This window comes from Pezoporus flaviventris, unplaced genomic scaffold (assembly GCF_033815535.1).
Source record: "Pezoporus flaviventris isolate CSIRO_AGI_PZ_B2104156 unplaced genomic scaffold, CSIRO_AGI_Pfla_v1 ptg000006l, whole genome shotgun sequence".
NCBI classification, from domain to species: domain Eukaryota; kingdom Metazoa; phylum Chordata; class Aves; order Psittaciformes; family Psittacidae; genus Pezoporus; species Pezoporus flaviventris.
In genome coordinates this window covers 12,091,392-12,118,807 of record NW_026892554.1, presented here as the reverse complement: position 1 = coordinate 12,118,807, position 27,416 = coordinate 12,091,392, and the positions used below count along the sequence as shown (strand labels likewise).

At 38.6% G+C, this 27,416-nt stretch overlaps 1 long non-coding RNA gene across 1 annotated transcript in view; it reads left to right on the top strand.

Annotated features, from left to right (window-relative positions):
- Nucleotides 1–27,416, top strand: part of LOC133265968 (uncharacterized) — a 232,410-nt gene that overhangs the window by 175,460 nt on the left and 29,534 nt on the right. Inside the window, exon 5 of the long non-coding RNA XR_009742206.1 lies at nucleotides 19,822–19,934. This is a non-coding gene — a long non-coding RNA (uncharacterized LOC133265968). The remainder of the gene's footprint in view (nucleotides 1–19,821; nucleotides 19,935–27,416) is intronic.

Here is a 27,416-nt window from a genome sequence, read left to right as displayed (position 1 = left end):
CATACCTGTCACATGACTGTAAATTTCAGAAACTTACTTTTGGCTAATCAAAAACTTAAGGGTGCAGTAATGAGAGCTTCATTACAGAAGCAGAGGTAGATTTTAGCACTGCCTACACTGTTCAGCATCTGGCACTCACTGAGAAATTACAGGCTGTGAGTTTAGAGGTGTAGATGCTGTGCAGTGTTTCATAGCTTATTAAGGATTATATTTTTTTTTTCGGTTCAGGAGAGCAAATAGCTTACACTGGTTTGTTCTGTCAAATTCAAGCTGGCACAGTGAATCTATAAAGAATATCCATGTTTCTGATATATTTATGGCTGAATGTTTCAAATGCCATGATCAGAAAATGTAAAATAATTCACTTAAAAGACAACGCAATTCAGAAGTGTCCCAGCTCTGTGCTGGCAGAGGTTACTGGAGATTATGTATGGACACGCACAGCTAGCGGTGCTGCTGTTCTAATGAAAAGATAAGAAAGGGCCTTTAAATAGCCTGCAATACTTGGATGACCTAAAACCAAACAAAAACATTTTGGAAAAACAATGGATTGGAAATATCAAAGTGAAATGTCACTGGGCCTGTGCGGAGGCCAAGACTTGGCACAAGGAACAAAAAGCAGCTTTCAGGGTGGCATTCAACTTTTCTGATGCAGATTTTTGCATTATCTGGTGTAAAAACTGCAGACTTTGTCTGCTGTCCCCATGCATCCTTCACTTCCTTGCCAGGTACCAGGCATCTCACCATGCCTTTACATACATCTTTCTAAATCAATTCTGTGCTGAATTCCTGCCCCTGTACCTTCATTAGGTATGTTGAGCACTAGTTTACAATTTTTTTTTTTAAGTAGGCTATACTCAAAGCTGGTCTGGACAACTTGAAATCATTCAAATTGCCTTTAATTAGGGCTGTATTTTCTATAGAATAGAAATAGTAATAATAAATAAATATTAAATAATAAATAATTAAATAATGATCATAAAAATTATAATTAAAAATAAATAAATAATAAAGATTAAATAATAAAGATTAAAGTTACACTAATACAACTGTATACTGTAGTAACTAGCATAACTTTATTCCTACAGGAATAAGCAACATTTATATATATATATATTTTAATATACCAATAGAGGGAGATATATAGCTCTGACTGTAAGGATGTATTAAGGCAGCCCAGCATATGTGTATGCATAAGGCTGAGATCCACGAAGGCAATTAAATATGGTTGATTTCAATAGAAGCCCAGTGCGTAAACACTGTGGTAGCATCTAAATCATCTATAAATTTTCTCATCTTGTTACAGCACCTGAAAAGTTGTGGAAATTACCACAAATGAGAAACAATGAGTTTTCTGCTGGTTTCAGGAAGTTGTTACAAAGACAGTTTACTTATCCTTTTGCTATCAACAGCACACATGCTTTGTGCTCTGCAGCATGTCATCAAATGCTTCGGTTAATTACTCACTAATTATAACTCTGTTGAATGGCTACACTGTGGCAACCATATAATTATGGAGCATAAAATACCGAGCAGTTGCAAGGCTGAGCATATTGACTGATTACAATAAATCCCCTGCTTATTGTTGATATTTTTCACCTGCTTAACAATTCTAATGTTTGCCTATCATGTGCTCAAACTCAGAGCAATGTATGGTATGTTAGTAGCAGAAGTTAATTAAAAGCAGGTAAACTGTATTGAAATGGTAGTGTATGATGACAGATGTATGTTGAAACACAAAACCTGGAGATGGCCCTTCACAGCTGCCAGGGCACAGCATTCCGCTCACACCCACCATATAACACCCTCACTGAATCAGGGAAAAGGAGAAAAGAGGTCACTAATGTTTTACAAATACAGTGTGATTAGTCAAAATCTCAGGGCAGCTCAGAGGCGGGGAGGGAGTTCAGCCTGTGTGTGCTTCCAGGCTTCCAATATCACCAGGGGGGAGAAGCCATTGAAAGAGCTGCTGGAAACATTGCCAGCTAATGAGCCCTACAGGGACTCTCCTGGCACGTTGGGTCTGGCTGGAACACCGTGTGCCCCCACTTCACCAGTGGGTTACCCATCTCTGGCTGGCAGGAAGCAGATGATGCACAGCTGGATCAGGTTATACTTCACAAACAGTCGCTTACATCACAGGAAATGTCAAATAACCATCTTAGGACAGTTGCCCAGGCTGCTTTATGCTTGCTAGTACAAAGAGCACATGAGGACCTTCATCTACTCTTTCTTATGTTTAAAGAAAGAAAAAAAATCCAGCACTAGAACAAGATATTTTTCTCCTTGTGCTTTTCACAAATCATTTTCTTCTGGCCCCTCAAATATTCTTTCAGGATCTGGGAAAGTGTATACTAAGCTGTCACTGCCATTCATATCTTACACTGTCGCCAAGAACAAGATACAAAGCTGTTCAGCAAAACACGCTAATTCATTAAAACTCAATGAAAGCATTTCTTGCTCATGCTGCTACAAGTAGTTCTTACTTTGTTCTCAGAAGGGAATGGCAAAGCAGGAAATGTCTGATCAAAGAGTTTTCAACTTCACATTTAGGAAAGTGAGTCACTCACCACTTGTGTGGTTCTTCATTCATTGACAATGCCACCTGCTGTATAAATATGCACTCGGAGGAAAGCTCAGCAATTGTCATGTGCAGAATATCTAAGTGGTACATACTCAACTTTTCACTTCCAAGTAAATGTGAAGTTCTTTCTGCAAAGACAAACCTTTCTTGTACTGTACTCCTTCCCTGAGAATAGAGGGTGACTCTTGGAGTGGCCTTGCCTTTTCTCTATACTTAAGAGTTCTGAAAGTTGACAGGAAGCCTACAGTGACTGTGTGAGCTATTAGAGTAAGAGGACAGACCATACATGTTGAAGCTTCTGTCTTTATTGTTGGTGTTCATTATCAAAAAGAATAAAATGTTTTAGCAAGATGCGATAAATTAATGCCATATGGAAGACCGAAACAATTGGTGGGTCTGGATTTGGACTACAGCAGGAAAACATAATTGCTGGTGTAATTACATACAGCTCCAGACAGTGGTGTATATGACCCATGGTCATTTTTATGCCTGTACTAAAATGACAGTAATAACCCAGCCATGGAAATGTCATGCCGTTTTCCTCTCTGAATCCTCTTAGTACTTTTACAGCTGATAATGCATCTGCAGTCTGTACATTTTTCTCAGTGTTCACTTTGTTTTGGAAATGTTCCATTCCTCAACCATCATATAAACTTCAGCATAAGTGATAGCCTGAACCTGGAAGAATTTCAGGGCACCACAAGGGAGGGCATTTACTGCTTCTCGGTGCCCATGAGAATGATAGGCTGGTAGAGTCTTCTGTTTATTCAATATATTTTAAAAAGCAGCTTACTAAAAAGAGGGCTCTAGAGAGACAGCCAGACTCTTCACTCTTTCTGCTTTACCCTACCATAGTTCTGGTCCCTCCTTTTTTTGTTGTTGCTGTTTTCGTTTGTGTGTGTGTGTGTCTGAATTCAGTCACATCTTCTGCATTGTTGTAACTGGGCCCAATTCTGACCAATCTGCTATGAATTCTCTGAGATATTTGTACATCTTTAAGCTTTTTTTCTCATTCAAGGCAATATTTCCCTTGGAATTTCAAAGTGATTTGTCTTTGGGATAATTTTCTTGCCTTAATTTCCTTGACATCTACACAGTAGCACCAGGGAAAAGTTTGAACCCTTTCTTTTCAGTGTATCTCCTAGAAAAATATGGATTTTAAAACTCCTTTAGTTTTGTGAAGATGTGACCTTCAGAACCTTGTCAAGAAGAGGCCAGGTTATCAGCTGGGAACAAGGAAGGACAAACAGGTCTTCCTTTATCATTCTTGTGCCTTCAGTTTTCCATCCTTTTTTGAAAGGCTAATATGAATCTTGTTTCCCCTCCTTCCAAACTTTTTTTGATCCTTAGGAGCTCTTACAAAGTCTTGGGCAGTTTCCCTAGTTTTGGGAGCAGGAATTAGTATGCAGAAAAACATTCAGGCTTTGATTTTGTAGAATGAGGTGCAGGGAAACGTGTTTGAGATCATGGGACACGAGGAAAGCTGCTGCATTGCCACCCTGCACTGACCCATGCGGAGTACTGGAGATAGTGGCTCCATTTAGCATGAGGTCAAGTCACAGTTGGAAAGCACCACATAATACTATGGGGTCAATCCAGTACTGCTGCAAAAAAATGGGAGCTTTGTAGTTTATTCCCATGTCTTAGCCTCACAACATGCAGAAGCAGTAAGAACACTAGACCAGAACACAGCTTTTGATTCCTATTCTATGAAATGCTGATATCAGTCAAGTGCTGTTATGAGCTCTGAAAAGTTCAGTAGTCTGAACTTTTACTAATTGTACAATTCAAAGAAGGCTGTTCTTGTCAAGAAGGGAGCCAGGGGCATACGTGATATAAATCTGCATTTCCATTGATTTCAGCAGAACCAAACAGGCTTGTAATACATCAAGAACTATGATGGGAAATGATCAACAAATAATGGACAATGAATCACTTTAACCCCTAAAAAGCCATTTCAGCATGCAAATATATCAGTGAAACATATGTGAACCACAGGCACACAGATTTGAGCGCATGGCTGAGGGTACCAGTGACATAGTTTAGACTCTAAATTATCTAGGATTATGAATTCTTAAATGTTAGAAAGGTGATGGGTAGTTGTGCTGTGGGTGCTGGAATTTCACTAGGGCCTCACTCAGGTCCTTTTCACACTGAAGATGCAGTTCTACAGACTGAGAAGAGCTAGAACAGAGGAATGTGGCTCTTTTCAGGTCACGGAGAAGACCGATTTTCTTTGTAAAGACTTTTTCCTTTAACTGTACCAAGGATCATTTGCTGATTTAAAAGAACATTTCCCTCTTTGAAAGTGAACAAACAGCAGCTCTGTTTCATCTATATCAAGAGGTACAGCAGTGTGCAAGGGTAGCCAGGTGACAAATAGGCAGCCTGTGCCTGAGCACTCCCATTGTTAAATGTGCACATGGAGCTGAACGCATGTCAGGAGCTGCAGAAAGCAAATGTTTGTTGCACATGCTCTGTTAGTCCCATTATCAGCTTTGTAATGAACAAGTGAAAAGGAGCTGGTTTGTGACATAGCTACTAACACTAACACACAGTGTCGTTCATGAAGGAAATTTAATCTTGTGCTTGCAATTTAATTCAGAATTATCTGTTAATCACTTTTTCCTCTCCAGATACTGCCATTGCACTGCATGCAGCTATACACATCAGGTTCAGCTGGGCACATGGGCACACATAGTGAACACAGGCAGTGGCCGAGCGGAAGGGATGGTGCTGACCTTCCTGCATACAAAGCTCATTGCTGCCCAGAGCTCTGCTGGCAGTTTCAGTAGCCAGCTTCTGTTATTCTTAACGCACTCATCTATCAAACAAGCTGATAATGTTGCAGAGAACCATAGCTCTCCCAGGCCTACAGCTGTGGTTTAACAAATGTGAATTACCTCATAGCCTTTCGCCCAACTATCCCTCCCTGGACACTGTACAGCATCCAGCAGGGGATGTATTCATCCGGGCAAGGGCACAAGGTTAGTGAAACCAGAGGTATCAGCAGAGGTGGTTCTTTCAGGGTTCTTCATCTCACAGATAAAGGTGGTACTGAAAAAAAAAAGCAGTTTTATGACCTTCTGTATCCCAGGCAACAACATATGGGTTGATTTATCCCTGACCTAACACACACCCAAGCACTGGCACAGGGGCAGACTTGCCTCCAAACTTGCAAAAGCTGTCTGGGACTACTGGGGAACCTCACCAGGGGTGAACTAGGTCCAGTGCAGAAATTCAAAGCCCAGCTCCAGCTGCTGTGAGCTGTGTGCAGCACAGACTCCAGCCTGAATGGTTTGACCAGTTTTTGTCCACTTGTAAATGGCTGAGGGGGTATAATGTTACAGCAGGGTGGATTTTCTTTTATTTCAGCAAGTAACAGAGTTTCTGAGGAATAAAAGTAAAACTGGGGACAAGGTGAGGAATTCTTAAAAGACCCAAAGTCCCACCGCCCACAGAAAGAAAACAACAAAGCAAAACAAACAAAACCCCAAAACAACAACAACAAACCCCCCAAAACTTTTCAACTTTCTTCTTTGATTAAATACTTCTTGTGAGAACACAAACATCTGTTTACAAAAGAATAGGTAAGCTGGCTGAGTTAGATTAAATCAATCATTTTTTTCTTGCCTCAAAACAAGTGGGTTTTGGTTTATCTGGAGTCTTACAATGTATCATAGAAGAAATGGCATAAAAGGAAATCTTGTTGTTTTGGTTTGATCTGGTCACATTTTTTTCAGCTTTTCCTTTTTTTTCTGTTTCTTTTTTTGTTCACAAGCTTTCTTCTCCAGTGACTCTTCTCTTTCCTCAAACTCACTCTGTGTTTGTTTTAGGCTTATGTCTGGAGTTGGCACAGAGCAAGCAGAGCTGGTTCTTTGACCTGCATAGAGACTTTTGATGCCAAGGGTATTCTTTAATGAGACTTATGTCTGCCCAGTGACCCATCTGTGCTCTGACTGAGCTGGTACTACAGGGCCTTAGGGCAATGATGGAATAGGCATAGTGTGCTAATCCACCTCCTCAGCTACATTTCACCATGTGCATGTCAGAGAAAATACAAAATCAGCTCCTCTCTATCCTGAAATTCAGACAGCAGAGCTACACTGCGATCACGTAATTCTCATTTTCCTTCCTAACAAAGCAGGAATGGGAGACAAACTTCCCTCTAACCTGTCTGCAGTTCGACACTATTTGCTAATTTATGATAAATGCTTTGGGTTTGCTTGTGCCAGGAGGATCTAGGCTGGTTAACGACCAGAAGAGACACGAGAGAAATTGCTACCATTCTGTGCAGTTTTCCTTTTGTTCTCTAAATTTGCAAAATTATTTTTCACATTTCTACCAATGAAAACAATCTCAAACTGGTTGAGACACAACTATGTAAGGAACAGAGCCGTTTGCAATGGGAAAGGGGGAAAAACATAATAGATGACTGGGCTGCCTTTTTTCATTTTTTGACCTTTAATTGAAAGATTGAAGATAAGTAGTTCCTGGGAGAAAGCAAAAGGCTGATTCACTTACCCTGTAGCTTTGAGTGAAAATGCTTCCTGGAAGCCTTACTGTATATTATGAATCATCCTCTTGTCATTCCAAGAAGTTCATAGCCAAGTAAAATGTTAGAAATGGATTGATAGCAGAGTGACGGGCAGTAGGACCAAAGTGAGAGGTTAAAGGTCACAAGATAATACATTCAGGCATCCCTCAGGACATTTTTGTAAAGCTGATGTTTCTGACCTCAGGAATCCTTGTCTCACTGTATTAGGATTCACTGCTCTCTTAGAATAATGTCATTTTGAAAAGTTCACTTGCTGCATATGAAGTTTTAAAAATGAAGACTGTCTCAGTTTTCTTTCAAGGAAATCAGATGGAGCTGTCGTTGCTTTGTGCTTATAGGATTGTAGAGCATGTGGGCTTGAGTGATGATCAGTGTGCCATTTCAAACCCTGTAACAAATGAGAGTAGCTATGAAACAGGTGTGATCACAGTAAGCACAAAGGAGTCAATTATTAAATCCTTGAGGGTGGTACAGTGTACTGTAGGTGGAAGAGAGCAAGGTTTTGCATCTTTTGAGGAGACAGAACAGAGGTAAGAAAAGTAACAGTTCCTCTCCTTGGGATGGAGGTCAAGTGTTTTGCAAGAATTTAATTGACCTTGAAAGTATGTGATCCCTTTACTGTTTTTCAGACCCATCCTCCCAAGGTGCTCATTAGAATGTCTAATCCTCACTGTCAACTGCGAGTTTGCTATATATTCTTTCTAAAATGTATCTGCTTCTCTTTTTTAAGATGCATTTTTAATCAAGGTTATAACTTAGTGGCCATTTCTTAAGCTGACTACAAAAAGCTGAGTGCCATGGAGCCAGGAGCAATGTTCCTATATACAATACTTGTATGGCCTCATGTAAGTGAAGATTGAGGAATGGTGCATTTTCTATAGTTCGCTTTTAACCAAAAGAGAGGACAGGGAATGAACGCACCCTTTGCTCTGCTTTTGTCATTTCCATCAGAAACATTTGACCGCTATACAGTGTTTCCAGATCTCCACATGGGCAGTTGCACTAGCCCTGGTTCTCTGCGGTAAGAGATGAGGAAGAACTAGTGTGTTGTTACCAGTTTATTCAAATGGCAAAAATACCCAGATGTTTTAATGCCTTTCTTAAAGGCTTGATACTTCAGACCGGCATAATGGTACCACTTTTGCCATATTCCATTTACATGAGAGCTGAAAGAGACTGTGAGGTGTTTCTTAGATTGAGCAGTCTCATTTAGAATTACTGTAGCTTGGCTCTGAAATGAGCACTTCACTGGTGTGAATATGGATACTAAAGAGTGAAGGATTCTATGCCTTTTTCTGCTGATATTGTTTATCTGGAGACAGCTTTCTGCAAGACTGGATTGCTAGGGCAAGAGTGCATTGATTTACATTCTGAAGGTTATCTTTCCAGTGGAAAAAAGGCATGACAGTGTGTGTGTGGTTTTTTAAAGTGAAGATTTTGAGGGAAAACATATGCTGAAATAAAACAGGAGTTGAGGAGGAATAGTACTGTGTGGATTTCTAAACAGTGAACTTTAATACTGGAGGAGTGAGGGTTTTCTATTTTGGTTGACTTTTCGTTGTTCCTACTTGCATGCTGGTATGCATCACAATAATGTATTCTCACCCTTGCTTTTTGCTCTAACCATTGACTCATTGACTTGTTTGTTGATAAAAGGCAGTCAGCTGAATGAATCCCAGGAGGGGATGACCAGAATTTTGATCACTAATGGCATGGTACCTCAGACCCCTCTACAGGGAATGTCATTTGATTTGATTTATACAGTGAAGAGTTAATATAATATTATCTAAAGTGCTTTTTAGGATTGATTTATATGCTCCTACTTTAGCATTAATTGGAAAGTATCTCTTGTTATCTCTCTAAAGGTCAGCTTCTCCTCTGCTTACTCACATGAGTAATGTAATCACTTGCAGTGCATCTGCTCATGAGAATAAGGAGAGCTGATTTGATGCCATGTTGAATGGGAATAGCTCCAGTAAGTCTGTATGTACATGTTGAACAGTGCTACTTCAGAGTAACATACTTTATTTCTTTCATGTATTAGTGTTGCTTCCTTTCTCATTTTGTTTGGCTGTAACACTATAAAGTGTAAATTTGGACCCCAAGTGTATTTGTAAAGAGATAATCTTGGTCAGCCTCAAACCCTTCACTAAATGTTCTGCTGCTTGGTCACCATCTGCTTAAAGCTGGACCGGACAAGTAGGTGGTTGGGGTTTTTTTTCCAGCTCTGCAAACTTCCTTTCCTGTGCCAGTTGTTCTGTCACAGTAAGGTAACTCGGAAATGGCATTCTCCATCACTCAGCATTATGCATGCTGTCAAGCCTTGAAATTTCAGCACAATAAAGAAGAAAAATCAAGTTTGAAATTTCAAATATAGATACATAAAGAAGAATGGAAAAATATTGTTTATTAGAACTAGGTCTTTACCTGTATCTGTGCTTTTGAAAATCACTCCTGTAATTCTGCCAACCTGTCATTCTTTTGAAGTGAATGATGTCCATATGCTTGCTTCTGTTCAATTATTTTTGACAGTGTGTATTTCTGACACATTAACGAATTGCATGTAGTCACAATTACCTCAAAGATCTGGAATTAACATTTTAATAACATATAATCTGCTTCCATTCATAACTTTTGAGTTTTAAATTATAACACATATAATACTTTAGTGCTGAATCATTTGAGAGTCTCTACAAAATATAAAGATAATTGAAATGAGTATTTAAACTGGGATTATTGAAAGGAGGATTAAATTCAATCTGTGAACAGCTGGAAATGTTATGTTAATACAAACACAAAAATTCTGACAGATTTAGAGCGTAGAGCTTACTGTTAATTGGGAAACAAGAAATAGATCTATTTGCCTTCTAGATTTGAAACATGTTAGAACTGTAAAGGGGGAAAAAGAGATTTTATTCACAGATGTAGAACTATAAAATGAATTACATGTAGGGGTTTAGGAAATCTTGTGCCAATGAATAGAGTTCCTTGTAGAAAATTAAGGCTAAAAGGTACCTCAATACATCTTTAGTCTATCTTCCTCCTTCAGAGCAGGTTGTGCAGGATGCTTCTGCCAGTCCTGAGAGATGCTTATCTAACTTCATGTTGTGGACATGCTTTCCAGTAGAAAGGCCTTTGCAGTCTCCCTAGATGAGCTATTCCCAAACTTTGCTATCTTTCATATTAGAAAAACATCTTCCTTCCTAGAACTGCCCACAAATATATGCCTTGTTCATCTTTATTTTGTTCCTTCCAGAAACTGTTGTCCGCAAACTTGTTGTTCTGGAAACTACAGTCCTTCAAGACTGTAGTATTCCTCAAACACCCTATCCTCCCATCATTTCTATCCCTGGGCTAGCCTACCCAAATTCCTTGTCATAGGTTATGTTCCCTGCGGGGGTTTCTGGTATAATCCAGGTAGTTGCTGCTGGGTTGGGTTTTTTTGGCTGCATGATACAGTTAACTCACACTCATTTTGTAATCTGTTATCTGCCTGTTTACTCTCCTCAGTCTTGCATTTCTGCCTCTGACTGTTCCTGCATGAGCAGGAACAAGTACTAACCTTTGGCCTTAATCATCATAATTTTAATACCTTTTTTTTCCACATCGCTGCTTCAGTTAGTCAAAATAATTTTGATTTCTATTCCTGTTCTATGGGGTACCTGCAGGCCCTCCTTCTTTGGTGTCACCTGCGAACTTAGAAAGCATCTGTCCTTGATAAAACATTGAACAGAAGCAGACCCAAGATAGAGTTCAGCTTATTCCTTATGTGGTTGCCTTCTTATCCTGCCATTGAAGGCAATGAGATTTACTTTATTCTTTTTTACACTATTTGTTCTTGCAAAGGCCGTGTCAGCCATTACCTTCTTGTCATCTTCCAAGTGATTACAAATAATTCTATTACTTCCCTTTTTTCCCCAAGGATTCAAGGTAAGCTATCTATCTGATAAAATTTTCCAGCTACTCTTTCCCCCCATTTTTTAATATTAGGACTGGATTTATCATTCTAGTAAACTCTGCTCTGTCCAGGTTCCAATAGATAATCACTTCTGAGATTTCTCCAGCTTGTTCTCTGAATACTTTATGATGAAAATCCTCAGGCCTAGACTGTTTGAAATCACCTTAATTACCTAAATACTCTCTAACCTATTCACTCCTCCTTCTCCTCTGAGATCTTACTGTATTTTTTGGTATTTAAAGCAACTGACTCCTACTCATAGTTGATTTTTCTATTAGTGAAGGTGTAGACCCCTTTGCCAGGTCTGTGAGCATGATACACTCGATGTATTTTGCTAAAGCAGAACTGAAGAGGTTATAAAGATTGTGCAGCAGAAATTTTATATGCCCTATGATAGGTCTCTAAAGAATCTCCAAGTTTCAGAGCAGAAGAATGTAACTCAGCTCCATTGCAGCTGCAGCTACGCATATCTACCAGGCCATGGCCTGGCAGCCTAGACCTCACACTGGTGCCACTGAGTCTTGGAAGACGGATCTGATGACAAGACTTCCCTGAAGGTCTGCTCTGCTTTTACAGGCAATGCAGTCCTGGCAATTCTGCTGCCTTTGAGGGACTTTCATGTGCTTCAGTATAAAAGCAGAATTTTAACTTGGTTATGTTGCATTATTGCAGTTTCTTCCTGTAACACACCTAGTTAGTATGTGATCTGTTTATTAATCATAGAATCATGGCCAGCAGGCACATGGAGAGGCATCCTAGCCAAATCCCTGGGCAGGGACTAAAATAAAGATGGAAGTGTTTCTGGCAGATGTTTGCCTTATCTGTTCTTAAAAGCTCTGCAACCCTCCTAAGTAGTTCTTTCAATGTCTGTCTGTCCTAATAGCCAGGAAGTGTTTGCTTGTGTGGTCTAAATAATTCTTGCTGCATTGTAAGGCTTTTATTGTCTATCCTGTCCTATCCTAGTGGAAAAGCAGAGAAGTTCGTTATCGTTCTCTCTGTAGCAGTCATGTATGTACTAGCAAATAGCTGTCTCATGTCCAGGCAAGGTGGTTCTTCAATATTTACACCATTTCCCTTGAAATATATTTTAAACAAGTTGGGAACAGAGAACAGCTTGTTCAGTTTCAGAGCTGGCAGAATATGAAATCATGAATTGATTCTGTTATTAGCCTAATATATGTTTGATCAGCTTTTCTTACTTTTCACTCCCCAATCCCCTGTAATGCTATATTTTATTTTTTATTACATTTTTATATTGTCACAGTTACAGGTTTAAACAGGATAAAAACAGAACCTATGGAATAATGACACATCAAAGCAAATATTTGATTTTTGTATAGTTTCCAGAAACAGAAAATTATCCCTAGTGTGAGCAGATGTAATTCCTTGGACTTAATGGGGATATGTGGGATTATCATGAGTCTGAAGTGGCTTTCACTGCAATATTGGTTATTGTGTATGTGCAGGAGGCACAAAACTCCTGCCAGTAATGCTCAGTAAAAATATAAAGCATATAAGGACACATAAAACTAAGATGGTTAGAATAGTAATAGGTACTGGATTTCTGTTTACATAATTAATAAAACAAACTGTATTCATAAACCAGTTTGTAGGGCATTGGCTTTGCAGGATTTTCCAGAATGTGAGTCAGATAAACTGTTTCATGTTTAACAAGACACATGTGAAGACTTCAAGCTGTGACTGCAAGACGCAAGGTCAACCCCTTGTGGAACCAAAAGGAAGAAATATTAGGATAAACAGAGTTACATCTTGACTTTTATAAATTGATGGAGTGACTTTGGGGAAGGAAGACAGGAAGAATAGTATCAAACAACAAGAATATTATTCATCAGCAGCAGTAAAAAATAATTATATTGGGAAACCAGGATTAATATGTTCTTATTAAGGATCAAATCTTGATCCTTCACCTTGTAAAGGGTAAACTTGAGTCTAGATGGCTCAGTCAGAGGATCTGAGGACATGTAGAGTGATACTTCTATATGGTTTCATCATCCCACAGTTACAAAACTGAGCATTCTCAGTGGTATCAATGCCTTGCAGAAGACACCATGACCAAGAAAGAAAGAGAAGGGACAGATAACAAAGGAGGTGACGGTGGAATGGGCTACATCAGCATCAAATTTGCAAAGGTGTTGCTTTTCACTTGGCATGAATCGTACACTAAGCCCAAATCCACTTTGAGAGCAAGTTCCTTCTCTGAAACAAAAGGCAGAGTGGAGCAATGCACAACTACTATTTGCATTTTCATAATATCCATGCAAATATAGTTTTTATTATATTTGACTTCCCCTAACTGTATGACAATCTGGATATGTGAGTGCACAGACATGTGCAGAGCACCTTCTCAGTTACTGCCTCTGCACAGCATCTGAGGTGGCTTCTAATCAAAATCCATAACTCAGCATCATGCTGTGTGAAATCTCACACTTTCCAAGGTCTTGAGGCTTAGCAGTAACATTGGAATTAAAAATGAAAGGTATAAAAAAATTTAGTTCTCATGTATAATTAGTGAAACTGGAACTCATGTAAAGACTTTTGTCAAGAGTCAGCGGTTGACTTTTTACAGGACACACATCTTCATGGAATGACCACAATATCTATACTTTCTGTTTATTCTGCATTCAGAGTTTTCTTACTTTCGTTTTCTCTCTGAGTAATATCAGTCAGACTACACAGCATGAATTGGATGTTGCTCTTAAAATATGGCATCTCAGTCAGATGCAAGAGGTGGTACAAAAGATCTTGGCAATAACTAGCATATGTAAACTCTGCTGGGCCTGAAGAGCAGCAGAAACTTATAAGATCCTTTTTGTGATACTATGCATATGAGAGCATTCCCAAACTTGTACGTGGGAGAAGAGCTTTGTGGGAAAAACGGATGCAGCCATTGGCATATTTGAGATGATTGAAACCAATGACCAAATGCTTGTTCAAAGTTAGTTATTAATATTTATGCCGAGATTTTCAAAGGAGCCTAAGGGAAATGTATGCTCCTGACTCATTGAAATTCAGAAGAAGCTGAGTGCCTAACTCCCTTAGCTTCTGCTGAAAATCCCAGCCTTAATCTCTGTGTGACAATCTGATTTTGATGTTTTACAAACCGTACTCCCAGTAATAAGGATATGCTCAGGAAGCTGGAAAAGTGCTCCAAGTGCTTACATTTAGTGCCTTTATTTTGACATAATTGTTTAAAGGACTTTAGATGAAAATTTGTAAAGTGAAGCAATTTCCAGCTGAAAGCCTCGTAACATAGTCTGTATTACTGATGTAAACATATGCATTAAACTTTACAATGGAATTTATGAAACTTAATGAGTAAGATTTTATTGTGCTGCAATACTGTGTTGAAGCTATTCTTCCTTTGATTTTCTTTGCCTACAGCTACAGATAAATTTGACATGCCATATTATTATGTTGTCCTAGTTCACCGTAAGTTGATAATGCTACCTAAAACCAGAGCCTTTATTTGAAATTGCTGGCAGAAGTGATTTTGCATCATGCCTTTCACTCAGAATGATATCCCAAATGCACCCAGTCATTTAAAAAATAAGTTGATAGCATATTTTTTTATCATATTTATTTCTAATGTTATTGCAACTGTGAATCTTCAACTAACCAAGACAGGCCAGTCAGCTTATTTCTTCAAAACCTTCCTGTAGCATTGTGAATGAATACAAACAGGTAACTGTAGTTTAACTGCCAAATGACTGTAGTTGTTCAAAGACATCAAGATCTGTGTGACTTTGCAAATTCAGTCCTTGGTTATACTCCTGCAATCCTACTATCATCAAACTAATTGCAGAAGCGTAACCCAAGGAAAAAGTTTCACTCGTATGTCTGTGAGCCTGACTCTGTAATCCTAAACTATTTTATGGTACCCAAGTGTGGAAATAATCTAATATTTCAGCATGTTTCAGCTAATTGCCTTCCCAAAAATGAAGTGACCCATGAAGTCCAGTTCTTTGTGCAGAACTGGAAATTTTGCATAAATCCTTACTATTGGAACAGATGGAGGATTCCTACCTGCACAAGCAACCTCCACTGCTGGTAGCTCAGCTTCTTCCACATTATTGTTAGTGTAACCTATCACCTAAAACCACAGGTCAAGTATTCTTATAGACTCATAGGAATATACTGTAAAAACTAAACTGGTTGCTAATCAGTGAACTGTTGTAGTTAACCTACACTGAGTAGTTTACTGGAATAGGATGATTTCGGTCTTTCAAATTATAGGAAGTATTTTCATAATGATATTTCTTTGAGCTGAAAGCTGTATTTTGAACCCCAAGAGCTGCAGGAAAGCAGAAGTGAACTACATGCAGTTTAACATTCTGTTAATGTTAGAGGTGTAAATGGTAAGCTGACCATCTAAATGTAAATGCTACATGCTGTGAGAGATGAATCCCTTCATCACTCTTCTCACGTGTGCTGAACAATGGGCCCTAACTCAGGCCCACTGACACAGGGACTGTTTGGGTCTGGTGCCATGTATATGATAATATTGGTAATACTCAGCAGTATCATGCTTCACTGTCCAATGGAAAAAAGAGGATTTGTTACTTGCTTAAAGGAAGATTTACTGAAACAGACCTTAAAGTTAATCTTACTGTATGGCTGAAGGGCTCAACGCCTCTCCCCGTCTTCTAGGGTACGTTCACTGAAGACAGTATGTTACTAGCATAGCTAGTAACTAGCTATAGTTACTAGCATAGCTAAGGGTCCACTTACTTCACAGGCATCTCAACCAAGGCTTTGTTTTACTGAGAAAGAATGCTGTGTTCTGGGGCTTAGAGCACAATCAGCTGTGGATTTTAATATTCTTATGCCTGATTAGGAGTCCAGGTAAGAAGCAGAGCTGGTAGAACTTATTTCCATATGACAATGTAGGAAGAAAATAATTAAACTGAAGAGAAATGACAACTTTTTTTGTCAATGCTTCTCCCCCATCCTCTTTGGTTACTTATGAAGCTCTCTTTTTTCAAATTTGAAAGATCAAAAAAGAAAAACAAAAGAATATTTATTCCACTATTTCGTAGTTCTTCTATTTTCGTTTTAAACAACTCTAGAAGTGAACCTTTTTCTTCCTACTGTGGTTTAAGTTTCTCTGCCCGAGGTATGAGAACACAGGATTTCATAGTGACCACAAATGATAACATTGGTTAACTTGGCTTCAGGAGCTTCTTTCAGCTTCTCCTGTTAAAAGAAAATTTCTGGTACTCAGAGATCACATAGTGAAATTCTAGCCCCACCAAAGGCTCCAGGAAACTCAGCTGCATTTATTGATAACAGAGCTTAGCATCTATTTTCATGATAAATATGCCCCAAACCTGTATCTGTGCAGGTTTTCTTTATAAACTTTTTAAAATCTAATTATTCAACAAGACATTATCCAAGTTGTAAAGAACCTGTTAAGCATTGCCAATCCTGTTAACTTCATTGTGATGAGCACAAGTGCAGTAGGAGTCATCTGACAACAGACAACAGGGCTAACCCTTGTCTTCCGAAGCAATTCACAAAAGTGTAAAACAATCTTTTCATCTTTTTTTTTGCAAGTGGAATGACACCTTTTGTCTTCAGAAACATGTAAACTGTCACTGACTGAAACATCAAGCTGAGCCTTGTTATGCCTGTTTATATGAGACCAATTGTGTACTACTAATCTACAGGCTTTGAAAGTGCTTCACTTGCTAAATCCAGTTGAAGACTGAAAAGTGCTTGATAAATCCTCTGAGTTCTTTAACTTTGAAGAATTCTTTTGCACCCGAGACAAACAGGATTAGTATATGTGGCCTCCCGTAAGGGAGCTCTGGATCTCCCTTTCACTGACAGAGCACCCTTGCCATTTTTCCTCCCATTGGCACCTCTTGATGAGAAAGGTAAAGAGATCAGTAGGTTTGTAGAAGCATTTTTTTAGCCTGGCCCTAATAAAATATCCATTGAGCTCTATGTGTAACAAGATTGTGATTCAGAGCTTTCTAATGTAGCTGTAAAGCATGTTCTGGGCAACATTTTCTGATAGGAAAATGTGCTGAAGGCAGTGGAATGCTTTCTAATAAATTCCAGAAGCTCTGGATCAGGTCATAAAATTTTATCCTGTTGTTTTTTTGCTCTTTCCTCCTACCCGCCTTCATTTTTCTTTGCTGTTGAGGTTACAGCTCCATCACTGAATATGTTCTTCTAGTAAAAAATACAGAGAAACCAAAGCTTACATGATCGCTGTAATTAGAGTTTAGAGATTGATTGGCTCTCATAAGTACTTTAAATGACTTTTAAAATGAAACCTTACAAGCTGCTAAAGGCTAAGCAATCTGTGGTCCCTTTGCAGGTGCTTTTACCTATGTTCACAAATGGCTTTTACTTTCCATTTACTGAGAGTCCTGGCAACCACCTACCCTTGTATTCAGAGGAGAAGCAGACTCTGCTCTGGCAGCTAGGAGGTGTGAGCAGGGTTGAAAAGCAAGGCCTTTTACCCACCACTCCTTCCAATGTACGTGTCATTGTGACCCAGTTTGTAAAAGCAGTGGAGGGCCATCCTGTATCCTGAACATTGTCTGCAGAGCTGAGAGGGATTTTGCTGCCAGGGAAAATGCCTGGCAGGTTAAAGTGCCTGGAAATTTAGCTCATTCATTTTGGAAGCATTTTAAGTCCATCAAAAAGAATTCTGTCCTAGGACATGGAAACGCAAGTGACTGAATTGCACAAAAGCCTTGCTTGGCCCCTTCAATGCCTAAGGAGCTTGGCACCTTTTGAAAGGCAGTCTGCCCATTTTGGCTGAGCTTCCCCCTGCAGCCATTCTGGGACAACAGACAAGGTGTTTGTGCACTTGAGTGAGCAAAATGTAGACCTCTGCAGAACACAGGAGCACGCATCTTCAATACTGAGTTCAAAAGTGATAGCCACTGGTGTAAAAAGCTCTGGTATTAGTATGGCTGCTCCCAGCCTCTAGATGACATTTGAGCCCCTAAGAGCATTGCTCTGGGAAGTGTAAGATTATTCCCTATGCCCTTTTCAGGCTGAGGAAGATCAAATACACATTGTCAAACACTACCAGCATCCATACTGCGGGCTCTTTCCAAAGTGGAGGTGCTCTTCACCCTCAACTGTATAGAAAGGTTTCACAAGGATTAGGCCCAGAGAAGCCAGGGGGAAAATGAAGTGGGTATATTTGGGCAAAACACTAACCATGCCAAGAATAGCTCAACTACCAAAAGTAGCATAGCAATGCTGCTTCTCAGCAGAATGGTTTGATGCAGGTGAACCAATGCACAGAAGACTCAGCCTTTCCTGGTATCCCACTGTATGAAATAGGTAACAGACAAAAGCAACACATCAGAAAGAGTTCTCTGTTTATCATTTCCCTATTCCTTTACTTAGGTGTCTTGCACCTCAGTCTTTCTCCCCAGTGTATTCCCTTCATAACAATGGTTAGTGAATCCTGCTGCCAGGGTTGAGTGCATTTGTATCTGGGCCTCACTTTTCTGCTTGCCTGTCTGGTTTTTAGCATACGGTTCCTTGCAAATAACAGCAAATGCTTTGGCTCACAATGTTTTTCAAATCGTGTTTAGCACAGAGGAAAAGCATCTTTGGCAGCTCTGCAAACTTAATCTTGAGATACAATAGACTTTTACACTGCTGTAGTTTAAAAAGTTAATAGTATGCAGTTTAAAAACTGCATGCCCAGATAGTAACATGACAGGTTTTAAGCAGCTTTAAGCCTCCTAAAGTAAACAGTGCTAACACTAAAAAATTGTTATTTCAAGCTCTTCCCCCCCCCCTTTTTTTTTTTTTTTTTTTTTGTAAGGAGAAACCCTGCAAAGATGGCAAATGTGCATCGTTTCTGTCACTTCATAGGAAAGCAGCAAAACATACAGAAGAAAAGCCTTTCTCTCTGGCTGATTTCCCAAATGTACTTTGAGTTACCAACCACATTTAAGAAGCTGCTGGAGCTTCTCTGTAAAGGGAGAAAGTACTGAAACAGAAAAAGCATTGAGCAGAATATGCAATGACTGTCACAATTATGGGCATCAAACACAGGGTTTTCAGACACAATCCTTTATCCTGCAGATGTTTCAGTTCAGTGTGTTGATCAGCACATTGCCCCAGGAAATTGCCTTGCTGATCAAAAGGTGTCTGTGTGTGCTCCCCTTGCACATATCCAGCATAGTCTTTTCAGGATAACTACTAGTTTGAATATACAGGAGCTAGCAAAATTGTAGACAAGCAGTTGAAAAACTCCACTGGTGCACCTTGATTCATTAGAAGTGCTGCATCTATAGCAATCAAAAATATTTCCTTCACATGTAACATTCAGCACTTATGATGTATGTAGGAATGTAACCCTTGCCTCTTTGTTTAATGCTCTCATTTGGGAAACAAGTGCCTTTTGAGGTATCAGGAAATGCAAGCTCAGTCATGGTAACATTTACTTTTCCTTTCAACATGCTGTATATAAAATCTGCCAGTGCATGAGAATTTTCTTGGTACTATGGTCAGGAGGCCAAATCCTTTCCTGTTATTATCTCGTTCACTTAGTTGAAGTGATGTCAGAAGAAAACTTAGTTTTATCTCTGCATTGTCTTTCTTGCTAGAATTGTGGTCACTATATAAAGCTGGCTACATGTCACTTGTTTCTGTGCCAGGAAATAGCTTTCCTTCTTCACTCAGGTGATAGTGAATTAATTTGTACCTTTCCTTTGTCAGATGCTCACCTTGTGCCATTTTGCATGTGAGTTTTGAAGATACCAGGGACTAGCTGCTTCTTTGAACTTCACTTGACAACTGGAAGGACTTGACAGTGAGATTCCACCTTATGGGTGAGCACTCAGAAATGGAGCTTCCATTATGTCTTGCTAGTGATGAAACTTCAAACCACACTCTGCCTCCCCCATCAATCTAATGATTAAGGGCTCAACATTTGGATCTGGGTTCACCCACTTAGGTCTCTGAGCATTTACCCAAGACATCAGGTTGTTTGTTCAATGCCCAGAAAACTACTGCTATAGGGAAGGTTACTTAGTGGCAGGCAGAATTGCCTATCAGAAGCAGCTCTATTTCCTACCCTCCTCCATGTTGGCATCTCAGACTAGGGCCTAATATTATTAAGAAGACTCTACTTTAACAGTGTGTCAGGGAAAACAGATTTATGGCAAGGAGACCCAAGGAGGTTAAACAACCTCCTGTGGACAGGGGAACAGTGTGTCTCTACTTGCCTCTTAAGAGGCAAAGGAAAAAAAGGAAGGATTGGGTCTTTCTCCCCAGTGTCCTCACCTAATTTTCTTCCAACCCAGCTAAGCCAAGCCAGAGGGAAAAATAAAGAAGCAAAATATTTCTGTGTGTGTGATTGTTCAATCTGCTGTTTCATAGAGAAGCAACATGTGGCCATAATTCAAGCCTGTGTTCAGTCATTAGTTCTACAAAGCATTTGCACTTTTATTTAGAAATTGGATTTGGTAAATCTGACGTGTTCTACTGTGGACCATGAGGGAAGTTCATTAGAGAAATTGCAAGGCTAAGGCCTTTTTACATCAGAACAGGCCTTTGGATTTTGTTAATCAGGTACATTTGTTATTTACACTGATGATAAATGTTTGACAAGTAATCAGCTTTGGGAGGGACATGATTTCCTGCTGCAATCTGGGTTTGTGCTGTTAATAACAATAATAATGTTTGACACCAGTACAGCCAGTGTAAGCAAAGGATAGAACAGATTTCCCAAGCTCTAGCTGGCTTAATGTGGTTTTCCATGTCCTGCTGAGAAGGGTTTGCCAAGGACAGGCCTGTTGGGATCAAAAGAACATGGGAAAACAAGAACAGAGGCTTGGTGCAAGTTGCCATTGTGTTTGAGGATGGATTACTGGGTTTGCTAGGATTTCTCTCATTGCATTTCTCTCAGATGGATTTAATTTAAGACTGATCTTTTCAACGTAGTGCTGGGAAAGGATTTAATTTTTTGACAAGAAATTTGAGTAGGATTCTGAATAAACTGTTGAAAATCTTCAGCTTTTTCTTGCAGATTAAACATTTGTTGAGGTAGTGGTTGTTTTTTGTTTCGTTTGATTTTTTCCTGTCACAGGTGTTTGTTTCCCTTCAAAAGTAAAGGAGATGTGTTTTCATTGAAAGAATGAAAGCCTGCAAGCATAAAACATTTGTTTTCATTGTGAAATGCCATCCTCCCCCCAGTAACCCAAGTTTAGTCATTCAAACATCTAGTATTTTCCGGGAAGTGGGAAGGAAGATCCAAGAAAGGAATTTCCAGAGACATGTGGTATCTGTGCATGTTTGAAGAACATCACCCTGCCTTGGATCTGTATATGTTTTCCTCTGTTGCAAAATCATCTTTTGTCCAGATATGTAACTATTTGGAGTGAAAATAGTTCCTGATGCGTCCATTTCTGCATCTCTGGGTAGCTGTTAGGATCTGCTGCAGTTAGGATACAAAGAACCAGCAGTTTTCTTTTTACCTTAGTTATTATGCAAAGGGTCCAGACAAGATTAAGAGCTGTTTGACTGACAGAAGAGCAACTTTGCCATTAAACAGAAGTGAAACACTCACATACGTGAGAGCCCTTATCCTCCTGAACAGGAGCAGGTATTCACTAACTTGTGCACTGGTGCAGTGTTTCTTTTTTATGGCTGATTGCTTAAATAGCGCAGCTGAGCCCCGCGTGGCCCTGCTGGTGCAACGTGATAGGTCTCAGAGGGCAGCAAAGGTTACATGCCACTTTGATGATTTTATTCAGCTTGATTCCTGGCTTTCTGAAGCTGCAGCCCAGCCCTTTTCTGAAATCTTCCTGATAGCTGTGTCATCTCAAAGACCTGTCACCCACATTCTATTCATATATTACTTCTTTATTGAAGATCTGTTTTCTTTCAGATATTCCTGTTTTGAGTGAAAATACAATTTTTGTAACACACTTGTGTGGGTTTTGTTTTGTGTGAATACAAAGTTTGGACTCTCATTTCAGCCTTTCTATTGCAACTTTTGCAATATATTTGATTGATAGATTTTATTGCTATGGTTACTCCAATTTTATACAGCAGATTTTATGTGCGAGAGTAGTATCATGCTCTGCCCTCATTCAGCCTGCTTTGTTTGTTAGTGTTTATTGGGGGGGGGGGGTGTGTGTGTTCCATTTCTTTCCTTGAAAACAAGCTTTCTGCAAAATAGGGAGCTTCCACTAAGTTCTGCACTGCTATCTTATAGAGAGAAGAATCTCATGTGCTGATGGACCAAGAAATTCCACTATTCACAGGAGCTCAGAAATCAAAACCATACAAAAAGCTTCCATCTGATTACATGGTGCTCTTTTTTTTTTTTTTTTCCTTAATTTTTATTTGGAAAAAACATTTTGCAGGGCAAGTCACAGTGATTTACTTGTGTGCTGCAAGCTGATTTAGGATGCTTATTCGATCAGTCTGCTTCTAATGACACTAGAAATACCGTAATGGATGGAACATTCCTGGCCTGCTCTAAATTGGATTAGATGGTTTACTAATGTAATACCAGCAAGGCAAATCAGCCTGTGATGCCATGGGGATTAATCTATAGGGAATATTTGATCTCTAATGCCCAAGTGCTAGTTGAAGTGCAGTCATATCATTTGATTTAATAAACCATTTTTGTATTTCCCAGCAGTGTCTCTGTGTTTCAGCAGGATGAGCTAATTGTTAGAATTACCCTTTTTAAATGAAACTTCATAACTTGCTGCTAAGTGGAAGAATACCAAGTACTTCAGTCTTAAAAGGTTTGGCTGTTGTTTATGCAATTTCTTCTTAATAGCTTAAATGCTAAGGACCATACAAGGATTTGGTGGTCTCTGTTAAGAGACAAAGCTTACAATCCTGATATGTATTGTAAAGTACTCATTTGTTACTGAACAAAAGATATATATCCCAGTAAGTCCAGTATATTAGATCAGGTTTTATTCTGGTCATCACGTACTTCTTCTAAAAATTAAACCTTGTGATACACAGACAATTAAAAATTACTCAAATTATTAGGAAATAGGTTTAGAAATAAAGAATAATTACACAGTGCCACTTTTTTGGGTGTCAGGTTTTGTCACCATGCTGTTTGTTGAGGTGTTCACTGCAGATCTCTCTAACCTTTGGCTGGCAGATGGCTTGTGCAGGTAGCAAAGAGAGGCACGGGGGAAAGAATAAGAGAACTGCAGAATTACAAAGCCAAAACTTGCTCTCTGTTTGTGTGTGTGCCTCTCAGCGCAGTTGTACTCATTGATAGCTTTTACTAAAGTGGATGTAAAATGTCTGCATTATGCCCAAGTAACTTTGCTGTTAAAGAAGTCATCCTATGCCAACTGAAATTTGCTGTAACTTCATAATTGATTTTGATGGCAGCAGAGCAAATCTTTTGGTGAAATTAATAAATTGATGCATATATATATGTGTGTATACATATATATGTTTCCTGGCATAATTGCCTTAATTCAAATAGTTATAACATAATGTACAGAGACCTGAAGTAAAACCTATCCTCTTCACTTTGCCATCTGATTAACTGCTTCTATGGCTAATATTTCAGACTTCCATATGGATGATGTAAACATTAAACAGCACTTACCATAATATGAAAATACATAATTTTCCCCACCAAATTTTGCATGCCACGCATCCAAGGCAGATACGTCTTTCCCTTTCATGGAACTGTGACAGATCCTAATTGAATATCCTGACTAACACCTGAGTTCAACACACCTAACTGAATTCTTTATCACAGCTAGGATTTTAGGATTTCCAGTTATACGTGTTGAACTATGTACCACACAGAAGCATATGTTTCTAACCTTGGCCCTTCACAAAATATTAGACCATAAAATAATTACATGTTAGTATATAGGAACAAGATTTTAGATACTTGTAATAGTATAAATAATTATTACTAATATTTCTGTCATACCAGGTCTTTTTCACAGTAAATGAGTAAATCTATTTGAAAACTGTTTTGAGAAATAGTACTATAAAAACAGTAGGTTCCTACATTTCTGTCTGAAATCTTTTTTCCAGGAAGCAGCATAAACAGAAATCAGGATAGGATTTGCTAGTCTGTATCAGTCTGTTTTGCTGGTAATTAAAGTGGACTTTAAGGTATTTTGCTTCAAATGATAATCTATCAAATATATCAAAGAATCAGACTACATGTTTAGCTTCCCATCTGTTTTATGTGGCAAAAGATGTTTGATCTTTTGGTTGCCATTGAAAAATTGTTCATCCAAAGAGATCTCCAAATATTACCATATGAGCTGAATTATATTTACTTGCTGGAGTTGTCTTATCCTTCATTAGACCAGTTCTCTTTAGCTGACATTTTTAAAATAGAATGTTTTTCACTGGTAGTGAGTCATCATGAGTTGAATACCTCATGCATTTAGGTTTCTGTGAAAGTCTTGTCTCACTATAATGTTCTGTATCTCTGTTTCTCACTTTGTCTTGGTATGTGGGCCAGAATCTCACTATATGATAGTCTGAGCGTATGAGGAGGCATAATGTTAAGGAAACAATTGTAGAAATTAGTTCCTGTGATTAGGTTGGTCAATCATTACTTATTTCCAGCAGGGAGCTTTCTGACAGATGTGGACAGCTGTTCTTTGAATTACAGTACTAGCTATAAAATTTCCAGCAATGGTAAGACACTTGTGGTAATAAATCAAGTTTGGGAGAACCAGCATGCATTAGCTGTTGTGTTTGTGTGCTACTGACATGAAGGGACACCTTTCCAAACACAATTGCTTGAATTGTGCCTAAGTATTTTCATGCAAGAGCAGAGATTGAGTTTTGCATTTGACCAGAGCTTTGCATTTGTTTGTGCATGAACACATGCTGTCTGTTCTGTCTTGAGGAAGTACATCTGAGATGTCGATATACTTGGAAATTTTACACTGGAAGATGTATATCATATCTGACATGTGACTGTTGCTGTTATGCTGTAAATTTCAGTAGAGTTAGTCAATTTAGAAGAGGACTATAGTTAGAAATAAAATTATTAACTAACATTTAGAAAACATGCCAGATGTAATCATGAAATAAAAGTGTATGAGTTTTGAATAATGAAGAATAACATGACTCCATTTCTATTACTTAGGTTATGTCTTGGAGTATCTAAATATACTTCTGTCCGTTGGCATTCCTCTGCATAGTGCAAACATTCCTGATACTGTGACAGAGTAGAGGGTACACAGGCTTTATATCATAACTGTGTGGATCCCAGGAGTCTGACTTGTTCTTGATACTTAAAATCTGCTGAAGAAAATTTAGAAATGCAGCTATATAAGTATTTATCCAAAGTATGGTGTTTATAAACATTACATGAATGTATTTATTCAGCTTTTCATGTAGTGAGTTCCAAATAATAATGACTTTGAATGGAGATGAAAATAAGAGGCAGAAGAAGTGCTAGAGTAGTTCCAAATGCCCCAACAATACTGAGATCCTGTGCAGTCAATTCAGTGACTAGGACACACTGTATCTAATAACTCCAAAAACCTGTTATTTCAAGGGCATGTTTTACAACAGTTTTAACCTCTGATCATCTGGGTTATGTCCAGCTCAAAATGAAAGATCACTATGATCTGGACAGTGATAGAGACTTACACTTCTGGTAGAAATATATATATAAAGATGTAGCCGTTACACAGCTTTAAGTATGTAGAAGATGTTTACTTTGAATTTAGGATTCATTTCCCTGTGTATTATCCAAGATACTTCAAACATTTTAAAGACCCTGCTATAAATGCATACCCACTATTTTCCACAACTGTGGAAAGTCATGAAAAAACAGGCTTTGAAACCTTTCCTCACCAGTGCACACATACAAGCTGTCTGAAATGTTTTAACTTTTCTCACTGTCAAGCCATATAACTGCTTCCAAAGACACCTGACTTTACTAAAGAAGAGCTATAATAAATTGTTCCAATAAACATTTCCAGAAATGTTCTGATGACACTCAGATCCACATAAAGGTAGAGTCAGTAAAGAGCAACAAACAAGCAGTACTTTACCGTTGCTGTAATGCAGCAAGAAAAGTACTCTGCTCCTGAGAACTTTATAGTATATGTTATGAAGCATACCCTGCCTTGTGCAAGACAAGAAAAACTGTAGGATGATGATGATGATGACTTGAAACAGCACAAGAATAATGTTCTGGTTTTGTACTCCACCACTTTGCACTCCTTGACTTTCAGAAGCAACCATTTCATAAGTCGTATTTGCTTTCCTTTGATTTACAATTATTGAAATTTTAATAAGGATAGTGCAGCGACACCAGACATCACATATTGTCAGTGAGAAATTATAACTTTATTGCGGCACACACTGACAGCCAACTCATAAAAATGAATGACATTCTATATCATAACATCTCGTAGGCTGTTCAGCATGTTAATAGCTCACTTCATCTTTCTTTAGCATAATGAGGCAGACAGTGTACCAATATTCAACGTGAAAATGAAGATTAAGAAAATTTGAATTGAAGCAAGAAAGCAGCATTTAGCAGAGGTTCAGGCAACATTCAGATAAAAAGTTTCAATTAAAGTACTGTTAGGGAACCTTTTATCACTGGAGCAAGGCTTTGCTACCAAAGACCAACACTTACTACAAAAAATGTCATTTCAAAATGGCTTTTGAAGTACTACTTTTGAAAAGATCTGTAGTCTTTCTCTTATCCCATATAGTACTTTTTTCTGTAGACTCAATTGTATAAGGTTAGATTGATTTTTAGTAAGCTATTTTATCATAGTAGATCAAACTGAAAAATTGAAGCAATACTTCGGAAAGTGAGTAGGCATTTTTAGGACTTAGATGATACTTTTCTTTATGCTATTCTACAAACTAAAAATATTTAGTAGCCAATCTACAAACTACTGATATGTAAAGCACTGATTACAACATATGAGTGTCTCTGAAAAGGGTATTCATAGATCTACTTCAAGAGATGCAGTTACAGCAATAATATTTATGATGCAGAAGTAATACTTAAAAATATGCTTAAAGAAATGTAAAGCAAAGCATAATGGTTGATAACCTGTCAGGTTATATTAGAGTTTTTTGCTACTTTCATTAGCAGTTCCCAGTGTAGCTACGTAAACTTGGATAAAACTGTCCTTTTACTGTCCCTAATCTGGGGGTGTTATTAATCAAAAACTCCATAGTCATTGACAGCCCTGCTTAAAACACCCCTGCAGACTCACTGCAGTCAACTATGAACGTATTTCTTCACAGGATGAACCTGTATCAACTAGCTGTAGCTACTTACATGAGTAAAATTATCAAGTAAAATTATG